General features: G+C 46.4%; 1 protein-coding gene and 1 long non-coding RNA gene across 2 annotated transcripts in view; both read right to left on the reverse strand.

The window, feature by feature from the left end:
• The window catches only part of LOC127637236 (B-cell receptor CD22-like), a 157,510-nt gene that overhangs the window by 143,939 nt on the left and 541 nt on the right, over positions 1 to 13,030 (reverse strand). The window lies entirely within an intron of this gene.
• Positions 4,720 to 5,569, reverse strand: LOC127637241 (uncharacterized). The gene is made up of 3 exons (XR_007969697.1): positions 5,457 to 5,569; positions 5,048 to 5,111; positions 4,720 to 4,807 (listed from the first exon to the last, which is right to left on the reverse strand). It is a non-coding gene; the product is annotated as an uncharacterized LOC127637241 (long non-coding RNA).

Below are 13,030 nucleotides of genomic sequence, written 5' to 3' on the forward strand. Positions count from 1 at the left end.
ATATGCTCCAATTCACCCTTTGTGGTCTTTTCTTAAACTTGTGTCTCTGCAGGACAAAATGTGTTTCCTTATCAGTGGGCATTTTTAAATCATTCAGATTCACTACTTTCATTGGACAGTTTAGAAATGTCCATCCCAGTTTGAAAATGCCCACAGATTGGAAAACGCCCATTTTTATTCAGCAGAGACCGATACTAGTGTTGTGTTTAGCATTGTTTCTGATTTATCGGTTTCATTTGACAAATGTAAAAAAAATCTGTGTTATAGTCTCACCAGTTCGTTTGTGTGTGTGTGTGTGTGTGTGTGTGTGTGTGTGTGTGTGTGTTGTGTGTGTGTGTGTGTGTGTGTGTGTGTGTGTGTTTTGTACTCTGGATGTTTTATTGGCTCACCCTTTAATTTCTGTGTGTTTTTTCTGAATTGTGTCTGATTTATTGATTGTATTTGACAGATTTAGAAAAATAGCTCTGTGTTATGGTCTTTGCCATTAATTTTCAATTGTCAATTGTGAAGACAAAAGGTGCTTTTCATCTTTAGACCATTTAGACTTATCGAATCACTTCCAATTTGATTTGTGTGTTCAGATGGCAAGTGGAGGAAAAGTCATCAAGTCTTGTTCCACTCATTTTTATTAAATAAGCAAAAGTAATCCTGATCCAGAAGTCTATAGGAGGGTTAAAGTGATCTCATGCATTATTTTTCTCTCCTATGAGAATCAGATAATGATATTGTTTTGTGTAGCTTGATATAGATCAATCAGTGAAACTCTGAACTAACCTCGAGGATCCTGTGGAGTTAAAAGCAGGTGAAACTGTTGGCTGGCAGTGCCATGAGTGTTAGTGCTGACACACTGTGGAGTGGGCGTGTCTTTGAGTGATTGACGGATGGTGAGGATGCTCCACAAGCTTTTGTTATTAAATTCCTCTTCACTGATGAGCATCTCCGTAGAGTTCATAATAGGACGTCCAGACAGACGCCACTCCAGTGTAGGAGACGGATTTCCACAAACCTCACAGACACACACGATTACATCACTTCGTCTACAGGAGAAGGTGGAGATTTTAGGTGCATCTGAAAGAGAGAATGATCATTAACGTTATGAAAATGGTGTATCCTCTTTGTTTCCTCAGATAAAGTTACTTGAACATTTTTGATTTCAGGACTTACAAGTAACATTCAAAATGACACTGCTTGAGTTTTGTTCTCCATATTTGTTCTGAGCTCTACAGTAGTATCGTTCATTGTGTGTTGTGTCAGTTGTATTGATGGTGAGATTTTGTCCAGTCTGCAGGTGTTTCAGGTGTTCTTCAGTGTCTCTGTACCAGCTGTAACTCACATCTGGGTTTCCATCACTGATGCAGGTCAGCGTCACTGAACGACCCTCCAACACAGAACCAGACGGATTTACAGTCACTGATGTGTTTTTAGGGGAATCTGAGGGAGAAAAAACGAATTCAGTCTACAATATTATTTAAAGTGATATGATTTGTACTTGAACAAGGCGACATTTGTATTTCCAGAAGAAAACAACACTGACTGCAAGGCAGCAGAAGAACAGAGTTAAAGTTTGAGGTAAGTTTAGATTTGAGCGTTTGTTTCTCTGTAAATGTTTGTGACACTATTATAAGTTTGAAAAGAGTTTCACATTAAGTGTTTCGAGCTGAATTAATTGTCCCAGTATTTATTTCGTTTTGTGTTTTGTCGAATCTCTCATTGACACATTGTTAGAGCATTTACTGTTTAATCGATCTCGAGTTTAGAACAAACCCGAACCAGAATGTCTGAGGAATATCAGTACAGAACAAATATTCCTGTCTTACACTGAACATGTAGTGTACGGGACGCCCGTTCTGTTTTGATCTTTTTCTTCAGCTGGTATTTTATAGTGCAGGTGAAATTGACTCCATGATGAAGATGAGTTATATTGAAGTTCAGATCAGAGATGAGTTTCGTTTGGTCCTGATGTTGCTGGTCATTGAGGATGAGTGTGTTAGAGGAGGAGTACAGTCCGAGTTACTCTCACGTGATTCTGTGACCCCGACCGGGCTATGTTCCCAAGGTTCCCATGACTCCATTCAGTGATCAGGTGGTGAACCTGTAAGCGCTGCCCCAGCCTTGGCGTTGCTGTGTCCAGTGCATGCTTTGCGCATACTTGAATTGCATGCAGAGCTTTAGTAGCTCCAAACAGCTCTTTGTCTGCTTTGGTGGACAGCGGAAAGAAGCACTGTCTCCAAGAAGAGGATCGCCCATTGTGTCAATGACGCCATCGCGTTGGCATAATACGCCCAATATGTACCGCCCCATTCTACCAGGGGTGTAGTGGCCTCCTGGGCTCTGACCAAAGGCACCTCTTTAGCAGACATATGAAGAGCAGCAGACTGGGCAACACCTAAAATATTTGTGAGGTTCTACAACCTCTGGGTTGAGGCGGTTTTGTCCCGTGTATTGTCAGCTTCAAACAGGTAAGTCTCGGGATAGCTGGCTAGGTGCACCACATGCATATATTGCCTTTCTCCTCCCGTGAGGCAAAGACATTCGCTCCTCCTCCCAGTCGCGTTCACAAAAGTGTGGACCCTGGATTTCCTTCCTCCTTAGCTCTTTGGCTGGTGAGTTTTCGGAGAAACGCGCCGCCGGCCCAGTAAGTGTGTCAATTAGGCCCTGTACTGGGGTAGGTACTCCACATGCGATGGTTATCCCGTTGATAACCCTGTGCGGTGTATTTTCTACAAAAGTGTTTCCCCGTTGGTAAACCTCATCTTCCTTGGGCAGAGGCCTCTCTGTCCCCGGTCACCATGTTTGTAGTAACTCCTCCCCCTTCAGGTAGGATCTACCATGGGACCCTTTCACATGACGTGCTTCCGACCGGACTCGGTAAGACCATGAGACGAATTCCCATTCTAAAGCGCGTTGGGGTAGTTATGTGACGGCCTGGTGTGCAGGATATGAGGCACACAGAGCTCTGCCCGTCTCAAACTGCCAGTCCACGTAACACAGCTCAGTAGTTTTGCCGTTTTACATAGCGACCTCTAGTATCACTACATCGATACAACTTCTCGATTCCTCCATCAGGGAACGGAGGTTACGTTAATAACTATGACGATTATTCATCTTAATTATTAGTACTCACATTGAATGTCCAGCAGTACAGATGAGTTTTGGGTGCCATATTGATTTTGAGCTCTACAGTAGTATCGGCCACTGTGTGTCGGGTCGGTTTTATTGATGGTGAGATTTTGTCCAGTCTGCAGGTGTTTCAGGTGTTCTTCAGTGTCTCTGTACCAGCTGTAACTCACATCTGGGTTTCCATCACTGATGCAGGTCAGCGTCACTGAACGACCCTCCAACACAGAACCAGACGGATTTACAGTCACTGATGTGTTTTTAGGGGAATCTGAGGGAGAAAAAACAAATTCAGTCTACAATATTATTTAAAGTGATATGATTTGTACTTGAACAAGGCGACATTTGTATTTCCAGAAGAAAACAACACTGACTGCAAGGCAGCAGAAGAACAGAGTTAAAGTTTGAGGTAAGTTTAGATTTGAGCGTTTGTTTCTCTGTAAATGTATTGTGACACTATTATAAGTTTGAAAAGAGTTTCACATTAAGTGTTTCGAGCTGAATTAATTGTCCCAGTATTTATTTAGTTTTGTCGAATCTCTCATTGACACATTGTTAGAGCATTTACTGTTTAATCGAGCTCGAGTTTAGAACAAACCCGAACCAGAATGTCTGAGGAATATCAGTACAGAACAAATATTCCTGTCTTACACTGAACATGTAGTGTACGGGACGCCTGTTCTGTTTTGATCTGGTCCTTCAGCTGGTATTTTATAGTGCAGGTGAAATTGACTCCATGATGAAGATGAGTTATATTGAAGTTCAGATCAGAGATGAGTTTCGTTTGGTCCTGATGTTGCTGGTCATTGAGGATGAGTGTGTTAGAGGAGGAGCTCCATGTGAGAGTTGGTGGATTAAAGGGGCAGTAGATGTTAGCAGAGCAGCGCAGACTCACAGAACTGTCCTCCATCACCTTCGTCTGATCAGCATTCAACTGCACTGTGGGTTTAGATGGAGGCAGCTGAAACACAAGTGAAATTATATCAATATTACATCCATTAATAAAACTGAATTGCTCTTATACAGGTTCAGATTCACTTTTCATTTCAAATCAAACTATATCAATAGTGTCATCCAGAATGATCGGAGCATTTTTGTGCAGAATACAATTACAGTAAGTTACTTTGCAGTAAATAATGTCTCCAAATTCAGCTTTGATGCTTCATTTAAATCTATAGTCATTCAATTGATTCATCAACATGATCAATCTCTATGTCTTAACTTTATTGGATGTTATTAAAGTCTTTTTAGAGTCACTGTTTAGTGCAATATAACACTTCTGCATACAGTATACAGTCTAATATACTGTAGATAACAATACGACACTCACCTGTGACACTAATGTCAACTTTTTTGTTTTTATAGTTATATTTCAGATTATTTCTGCCTTCAATTCTGAAGTAATATTCACCGCTGTCATACAGTCTGACATCATCAAAGCGGGTGGTGCAGGTTTTATCTGCTGGTTTGCCAAAAATTTCCCCTTTGAGATATCCTGTACTGGGACTGCTGGAGTTAAACACTACATAATCTGAATTATAATATACATATTTTTTCCATATTCGTGTTGCATCAGTGAGGTCATATTTATATTTTTGGTCAATATCAAAAGTGCAGGGTATGAAAACACAGGATCCTTCTAGAGCTTCTATCCTCTCTGGCAGATTGATACTGAAGTCACACAAAACATCTACACAACACAAAACACAAACATATATAAAATATGCATTAATAACATGAATGAAGATCAGTTTACTGTAATGTAGTTCACACGCAGAATAGGTTTGATTTGAAAATGCTGGTATTACATAAACACATATTCATAATCTAAAACACAAAGAGATAAGTGTTAATTACTCTTTAAACTCCCACAAAGATCAAATCATGCTTTTCAAATCATAAATTCAGCCAATAATAAGAATGAAACAACCTTTTATCAGACAACCAATGAGAATGATCTTCACAGCTGTTTCCATCTTTAATGTTCGTTCAACCTTCCAGTAGAAAATACAAATGAACAAACACACAGGTCGTGTTTTACAATTACAGTTCAAGTGGAAATTCAAGCAGTTATTTTCATGTCTGTAAGTTGTTGTTCAGTTTCCTCAGAAGTTCTTTCGACTGTGCAGGAGTAAAATATTAAATGGAGAACATTCGAAGACAAGAACGACATTTTGACTCACTATCAGGTAACCTGATTTAGGTTTAGCACCCTTAAAGAAACTGATTTATATTATTTATTATATCTTAGAATGATCAAGGACTTCCTTCTCTGTGTTCAGAAGATGTTCAGAACCTCGAAGTGACGTAAAAACATCTGAAAATATCAAATGACTTACCAGAGAAAACTGTTGAAAGTTTAAAGAAATATTTTCAACAGAGTTTTTCCTGAGAGATCAAGTGTTCTTCTGTATCACTGATGATGTTTGAGTGTGAACATGACAAACGTCTTCACTGATATTATATTTATTACAACTTCCTCTTTTACTCACAAATGTCAGAAATAGTTCAAGCTGTTAAGACCAGTGAAGACTGGAGGCAGAGCAAAGGTCCGGGGCCAATTTTCATTTAGATTGAATTATCTTTTAAAGTTGAGATCCACACAATCCATTTTTGTTTATTTGTTAGATTTTCTTAATTACAGTCAGATTAATTAAACACAGCACAGATGTGGTAAAGACACTCCTCATCTGTTCTTAAAGAGACAGTACTCTTTTAGCATTTGTAATACACCTCAATGTAAACTCAATGTAGTTTCAATAGGTCCTCTTGTTGGTGAAATACACATCACTCTTCTAGGGGTTTTAGGAGTTCTCGGAGCAGAAAGTTGCAGAGTGTCTTCTGTGTTTTAACTACGGCATCTTAAACCATTATTTAAACAACAAATTCAGGGTGTTGGTAGTGATGTGGGTGTGAAAAGCATACCAGGAAGACCTTTCTGAGAATACTTTACTGACCGCAAACGAATAGGAACGTGTTTGCTGCATGCGCACTACAAGTGCTTTGTGACACTTTCGCCAGCGCATGCGCATATGACAAGCACAGAAGAAGAACATCTAGTCAAGGAAATCTAGGCGGCATGTGCTGATGATGAAATATGCATCATGTATTCTGTGCACGGAGTAATCAGCAACGTCGATGCACTTATTATACTTTAGCCTTGACTCGTGCACACGGTCCTAGTCTGTGTGTGTCGTCTGCACATGTGCTGGCCTATCAGAAAAGTGAACTCATAATGGCAACGGATTGTGCAAAAACAAAGTACACGTGGGCCTTTAGGGTTATTATCCAGCAACTTGTCATCAACAAAGGAAAATCCAGAAGAACAAATGGCTCAAATGCAAATTCTCTTCTGGGTTTTTGATGTACAAACTGAACAGCTCTATTGTTAATCCAGAAGTCCTGAATTTATGACATGCTGTTTCATATTTCTGTATGGCAGCACCATCATAATTAACCTTATTCCTTATGATCTAACCAAACTAGAGATGTGTTTTAAATAAAAAATAAAATAAAATAAAGGCCACACATGTGAGGAACACAACAGAGATCATTGGTGTAGGTTTGACTTGAACATGGGGGTTGTATTGCTAATAATTATTGGGATAATTATCCCCCAGGAGGCGGAGCCGAGAGAGACCCAGGAGGCGGAGCCAAGGGAGGCGGAACCATGGAAAACTCTGGAGGCTCAGGGGGGCAGAGCAGAGGGAGGCTCTGGAGGCGGAGACCTGGAAGGCTCTGGAGGTGGAGCCGAGGGAGGCTCAGGAGACGGAGCCGAGGGAGGTGGCGCCGTAGGAGGTTTCAGAGGCGAAGACCTGGTAGGCTCTGGGGTCTCTGGGGGCAGAGCCGTAGGAGGCTCGGGAGGCGGAGCCGTGGGAGGCTCAGGAGCCGGGGCCATAGGAGGCTCGGGAGGCGGAGCCCTAGGAGGCTCGGGAGGCGGAGCCCTAGGAGGCTTGGGGAGAAGGGCCGTGGAATACTCGAGAGGCTCTGGGGCAGAGCCCTGGAAGGCCCGAGGGGCTTGAGAGGCGGAGCCCTGGCAGGCTTGAGGGGTGGGGCCCTGGAAGGTTCGAGTGACTTGAGGGGCGGAGCCCTGGAAGAGGCTCGAGTGACTCGAGAGGCGGAGCCCTGGGAGGCTCGAGAGACTTGAGAGGCGGAGCCCTGGGAGGCTCAAGAGGCGGAGCCCTGGGAGTCTCGAGAGGAGCCCTAGGAGGCTTGAGGGGCGCTGGCTCTAGGACGGGCATGACCACTGGCGCTGGCTCTTGGACGGTCCTGGCTACTGGCGCTGGCTCTTGGACGGTCCTGGCTGGTCCTGGCTACTGACGCTGGCTCCTGGACGGTCACGGCTACTGGCGCTGGCTCAGGGACGGTCGAGGCTACAGGCGCTGGCTCAGGGGCGGTCGAGGCTACAGGCGCTGGCTCACTGACATCGGGGCCTAAGGGCTCAGGCTCGCTGACCGTGGCTGAAGGGGGCTCAGGCTCGCTGACCGTGGCTGAAGGGGGCTCAGGCTCGCTGACCGTGGCTGACGTGGGCTCAGGCTCGCTCACCGTGGCTGACGTGGGCGCAGGCTCGCTCACAGTGACAGGCGTGGGCGCAGGCTCGCAGACGGGGGCAGGCGTGGGCCGGGAGGTGGAAGCCCGTCTTCTCTTACTCCTCCGGGCAGACGAGGTTGACCGTGCTGGCTCAAGGACAACGACAGGAGTGGGGGTGAGTTCGCTGACAGGTGGGGCTGGCGCGACAGGAAGCACCATGGGCGACTGGAGAGTCACCAATGAGGGAGGAGAGGTAGGGTCCTCCTCAGCGACGCCCACGGTGAACGGCGAGTCGCAGACCAGTAAAGTCGTCTCCGTGAAATCACGGAGCGTCCAGTCGCGCGTCGCCGGTGGCAACCGCTCCTTGATCGAATTATTCAAATTGCCTCTGAAAAGACCACCAGGGCAGAGTCCGGGAAGTCCGAGACATTCGCCAGGTCAGTGAAGTCGCGGATGTGGTCCTCCATCGGTCGGTCCTCTTGCTTTAGGCAGAGCAGCTGGTAGTTCGCTTGCTGAACCGCTGGATCCATAGTTTGGTCAATCGTTCTGTTATGAATTGTGTGGGAAGGAGGAGGCAGACGGGAGATGTGGATCCAAATGCAGCTTTACTGGGCAAGCATATAAACAAAAACAAACTCAGGAACAAACGAGAAGTCCACGATGGGAAAAAATAAACTAAATGAGGAAAACATAAAGGGGCTAAACAGGTTGGGGAAACATCCATAAAAGACAGGGAAACCTCGAACGAAGACAGAGAGTACAAGAGCATGAAAACAAAACGTCAACATTCAACTTACAACGATAGACAAGGAGTGGAAAACACACAGGGTTTATATAAACTGACACAGGAGGATCACAAACGACAAACAGGTGCAAACAATGACACAATAATGGCAGTGAGAAGATCTGGGAATTGTGGGAAGTGTAGTTTTACACACGGACAGTGAGACTCAACAGGGAAAACGTGACATGGAATGGGATCGGTGAAGGGTGACACGGAAAACATGGGGCAGACAAACACAGGAACGTAACATAGCCCCCCCCTCAAAAGGACCGGATTCCAGACGGTCCTAAGAAGCAAAAGAATAGAAAAAATAAACAAATGGTCAAGGAGAGAGGGGCTAGAAAAGGGGGAAAACAGACAGACCAAAGGGGGCACAAGGGACACAGAGACAAACCAAGGAGGCACAAGGGGCAATTAGGCAGTCCACGGGGGCACAAGGGGCAATTAGGCACTCCACGGGGGCACAAGGGGCAATTAGGCAGTCCACGGGGGCACAAAGGGCAGACAGGCAGACCAGGGAGGCCGAGAGGGCAGTGTGGCAGACCAGGCAGGCCGAGAGGGCAAGCAAGCAGTCTCTGGGGGTGTGTGAAGGGAACCGGGTCAGGTGGCCTGGGGGGCGTCCACAGGGTAGGGATAGGCTTAGGAGGCCAGGGAGGTATCGACCGGGTGGTCTGGGAGGCGTCGACCAGGCAGGGACAGGTTTAGGTGGTCTGGGAGATGGCCGTAGAGCAGGGGCCAGTTCAGGGGGCCTGGGAGGAGGCCATCGAACAGGGACAGGTCCAGATCCAGGAGGCGGCCTCAGGACAGGGACAGGTCCCGGAGGCGGAGCTGAGAGGGGCTCTGGAGACGAAGCTGAGGGAGGCTGTTGAGGCTCAGGAGGTGGAGCTGAGGGAGGCTCTGGAAGCTCATGAGGCGGAGCTGAGAGGGCCTCTGGAGATGAAGCTGAGGGAGGCTCTGAAGGCTCAGGAGGTGGAGCTGAGGGGGGCTCTGGAGGTTCCGGAGGCGGAGCTGAGGAAGGTGGAGCCGAGGATGGCTCGGGAGGCCCAGGAGGCGGAGCCGAGAGAGACCCAGGAGGCGGAGCCAAGGGAGGCGGAACCATGGAAAACTCTGGAGGCTCAGGGGGCGGAGCCGTGGGAGGCTCTAGAGGCAGAGCAGAGGGAGGCTCTGGAGGCGGAGACCTGGAAGGCTCTGGAGGTGGAGCCGAGGGAGGCTCAGGAGACGGAGCCGAGGGAGGTGGCGCCGTAGGAGGTTTCAGAGGCGAAGACCTGGTAGGCTCTGGGGTCTCTGGGGGCAGAGCCGTAGGAGGCTCAGGAGGCGGAGCCGTGGGAGGCTCGGGAGGCGGAGCCCTAGGAGGCTCGGGAGGCGGAGCCCTAGGAGGCTTGGGGAGAAGGGCCGTGGAATACTCGAGAGGCTCTGGGGGCGGAGCCCTGGAAGGCCCGAGGGGCTTGAGAGGCGGAGCCCTGGCAGGCTTGAGGGGTGGGGCCCTGGAAGGCTCGAGAGACTTGAGAGGCGGAGCCCTGGGAGGCTCAAGAGGCGGAGCCCTGGGAGTCTCGAGAGGAGCCCTAGGAGGCTTGAGGGGCGCTGGCTCTAGGACGGGCATGACCACTGGCGCTGGCTCTTGGACGGTCCTGGCTACTGGCGCTGGCTCTTGGACGGTCCTGGCTGGTCCTGGCTACTGGCGCTGGCTCTTGGACGGTCACGGCTACTGGCGCTGGCTCAGGGACGGTCGAGGCTACAGGCGCTGGCTCAGGGGCGGTCGAGGCTACAGGCGCTGGCTCACTGACATCGGGGCCTAAGGGCTCAGGCTCGCTGACCGTGGCTGAAGGGGGCTCAGGCTCGCTGACCGTGGCTGAAGGGGGCTCAGGCTCGCTGACCGTGGCTGAAGGGGGCTCAGGCTCGCTGACCGTGGCTGACGTGGGCTCAGGCTCGCTCACCATGGCTGACGTGGGCGCAGGCTCGCTCACAGTGACAGGCGTGGGCGCAGGCTCGCAGACGGGGGCAGGCGTGGGCCGGGAGGTGGAAGCCCGTCTTCTCTTACTCCTCCGGGCAGACGAGGTTGACCGTGCTGGCTCAAGGACAACAACAGGAGTGGGGGTGAGTTCGCTGACAGGTGGGGCTGGCGCGACAGGAAGCACCATGGGCGACTGGAGAGTCACCAATGAGGGAGGAGAGGTAGGGTCCTCCTCAGCGACGCTCACGGTGAACGGCGAGTCGCAGACCAGTAAAGTCGTCTCCGTGAAATCACGGAGCGTCCAGTCGCGCGTCGCCGGTGGCAACCGCTCCTTGATCGAATTATTCAAATTGCCTCTGAAAAGACCACCAGGGCAGAGTCCGGGAAGTCCGAGACATTCGCCAGGTCAATGAAGTCGCGGATGTGGTCCTCCATCGGTCGGTCCTCTTGCTTTAGGCAGAGCAGCTGGTAGTTCGCTTGCTGAACCGCTGGATCCATAGTTTGGTCAATCGTTCTGTTATGAATTACAAGAACGTAACAGATACGGGATATAAATGTATTAAATGTTGAGGAGGATTTTAATGTCCAGTGGAATATTAATCCATCACCTCCGTCCAGAGACAGATGTGATCACCTGGAAACTTTAATTGTGATCGGGACGTAGACAGAAATAACTGGTTGGAGGATTGATGGAGGCTGAAAAACAGAATTAACAAATGAAAAATCAGTATAAAGTATGAAGATTCATGATGTAGGCATTCCAGTTTAAATATATACTGTATAGGTCACAGCGCTTATTTTAGATTCCAAACGTAACTATAGTAATAATCACAGTTGTGTAACATTTAATGGAGACTATATTATAAAAGTTGATCATTAATTTTAATAGCTGAAAATGAGGAAATATAAACTCTGAATACTCACACTGAATGTCCAGAAGTACAGATGAGTTTTGGGTGCCGTATTGATTCTGAGCTGTACAGTAGTATCGGCCACTGTGTGTCGGGTCGGTTTTACTGATGGTGAGATTTTGTTCAGTCTGCAGGTGTTTCAGGTGTTCTTCAGTGTCTCTGTACCAGCTGTAACTCACATCTGGGTTTCCATCACTGATGCAGGTCAGCATCACTGAACGACCCTCCAACACAGAACCAGACGGATTTACAGTCACTGATGTGTTTTTAGGGGAATCTGAGGGAGAAAAAACGAATTCAGTCTACAATATTATTTAAAGTGATATGATTTGTACTTGAACAAGGCTGACATTTGTATTTCCAGAAGAAAACAACACTGACTGCAAGGCAGCAGAAGAACAGAGTTAAAGTTTGAGGTAAGTTTAGATTTGAGCGTTTGTTTCTCTGTAAATGTATTGTGACACTATTATAAGTTTGAAAAGAGTTTCACATTAAGTGTTTCGAGCTGAATTAATTGTCCCAGTATTTATTTAGTTTTGTCGAATCTCTCATTGACACATTGTTAGAGCATTTACTGTTTAATCGATCTCGAGTTTAGAACAAACCCGAACCAGAATGTCTGAGGAATATCAGTACAGAACAAATATTCCTGTCTTACACTGAACATGTAGTGTACGGGACGCCTGTTCTGTTTTGATCTGGTCCTTCAGCTGGTATTTTATAGTGCAGGTGAAATTGACTCCATGATGAAGATGAGTTATATTGAAGTTCAGATCAGAGATGAGTTTCGTTTGGTCCTGATGTTGCTGGTCATTGAGGATGAGTGTGTTAGAGGAGGAGCTCCATGTGAGAGTTGGTGGATTAAAGGGGCAGTAGATGTTAGCAGAGCAGCGCAGACTCACAGAACTGTCCTCCATCACCTTCGTCTGATCAGCATTCAACTGCACTGTGGGTTTAGATGGAGACGCTGAAACACAAGTGAAATTATATCAATATTACGTCCATTAGTAAAAATGAATTGCTCTTATACAGGTTCAGATTGACTTTTCATTTCAAATCAAACTATATCAATAGTGTCATCCAGAATGATCGGAGCATTTTTGTGCAGAATACAATTACAGTAAGTTACTTTGCAGTAAATAATGTCTCCAAATTCAGCTTTGATGCTTCATTTAAATCTATAGTCATTCAATTGATTCATCAACATGATCAATCTCTATGTCTTAACTTTATTGGATGTTATTAAACTATTTTTAGGGTCAATGTTTAGTGCAATATAACACTTCTGCATACAGTATACAGTCTAATATACTGTAGATAACAATACGACACTCACCTGTGACATTAATGTAAACTTTTTTATTATAGTTATATTTCAGATTATTGCCTTCAATTCTGAAGTAATATTCACCGCTGTCATCCAGTCTGACATCATCAAAGCGGGTGGTGCAGGTTTTGTCTGCTGGATTGCCAAAAATTTCCCCTTTGAGATATCCTGTTAAACACTACATAATCTGAATTATAATATACATATTTATACCATATTCGTGTTGCATCAGTGAGGTAATATTTATAATGTTGAGAATATTGGCCGATATCAAAAGTGCAGGGTATGAAAACACAGGATCCTTCTAGAGCTTCTATCCTCTCTGGCAGATTGATACTGAAGTCACACAAAACATCTACACAACACAAAACACAAACATATGAATGAATACATAAACTAACGGCAAACTG

The sequence above is a fragment of the Xyrauchen texanus genome, chromosome 45, assembly GCF_025860055.1.
Source record: "Xyrauchen texanus isolate HMW12.3.18 chromosome 45, RBS_HiC_50CHRs, whole genome shotgun sequence".
NCBI classification, from domain to species: domain Eukaryota; kingdom Metazoa; phylum Chordata; class Actinopteri; order Cypriniformes; family Catostomidae; genus Xyrauchen; species Xyrauchen texanus.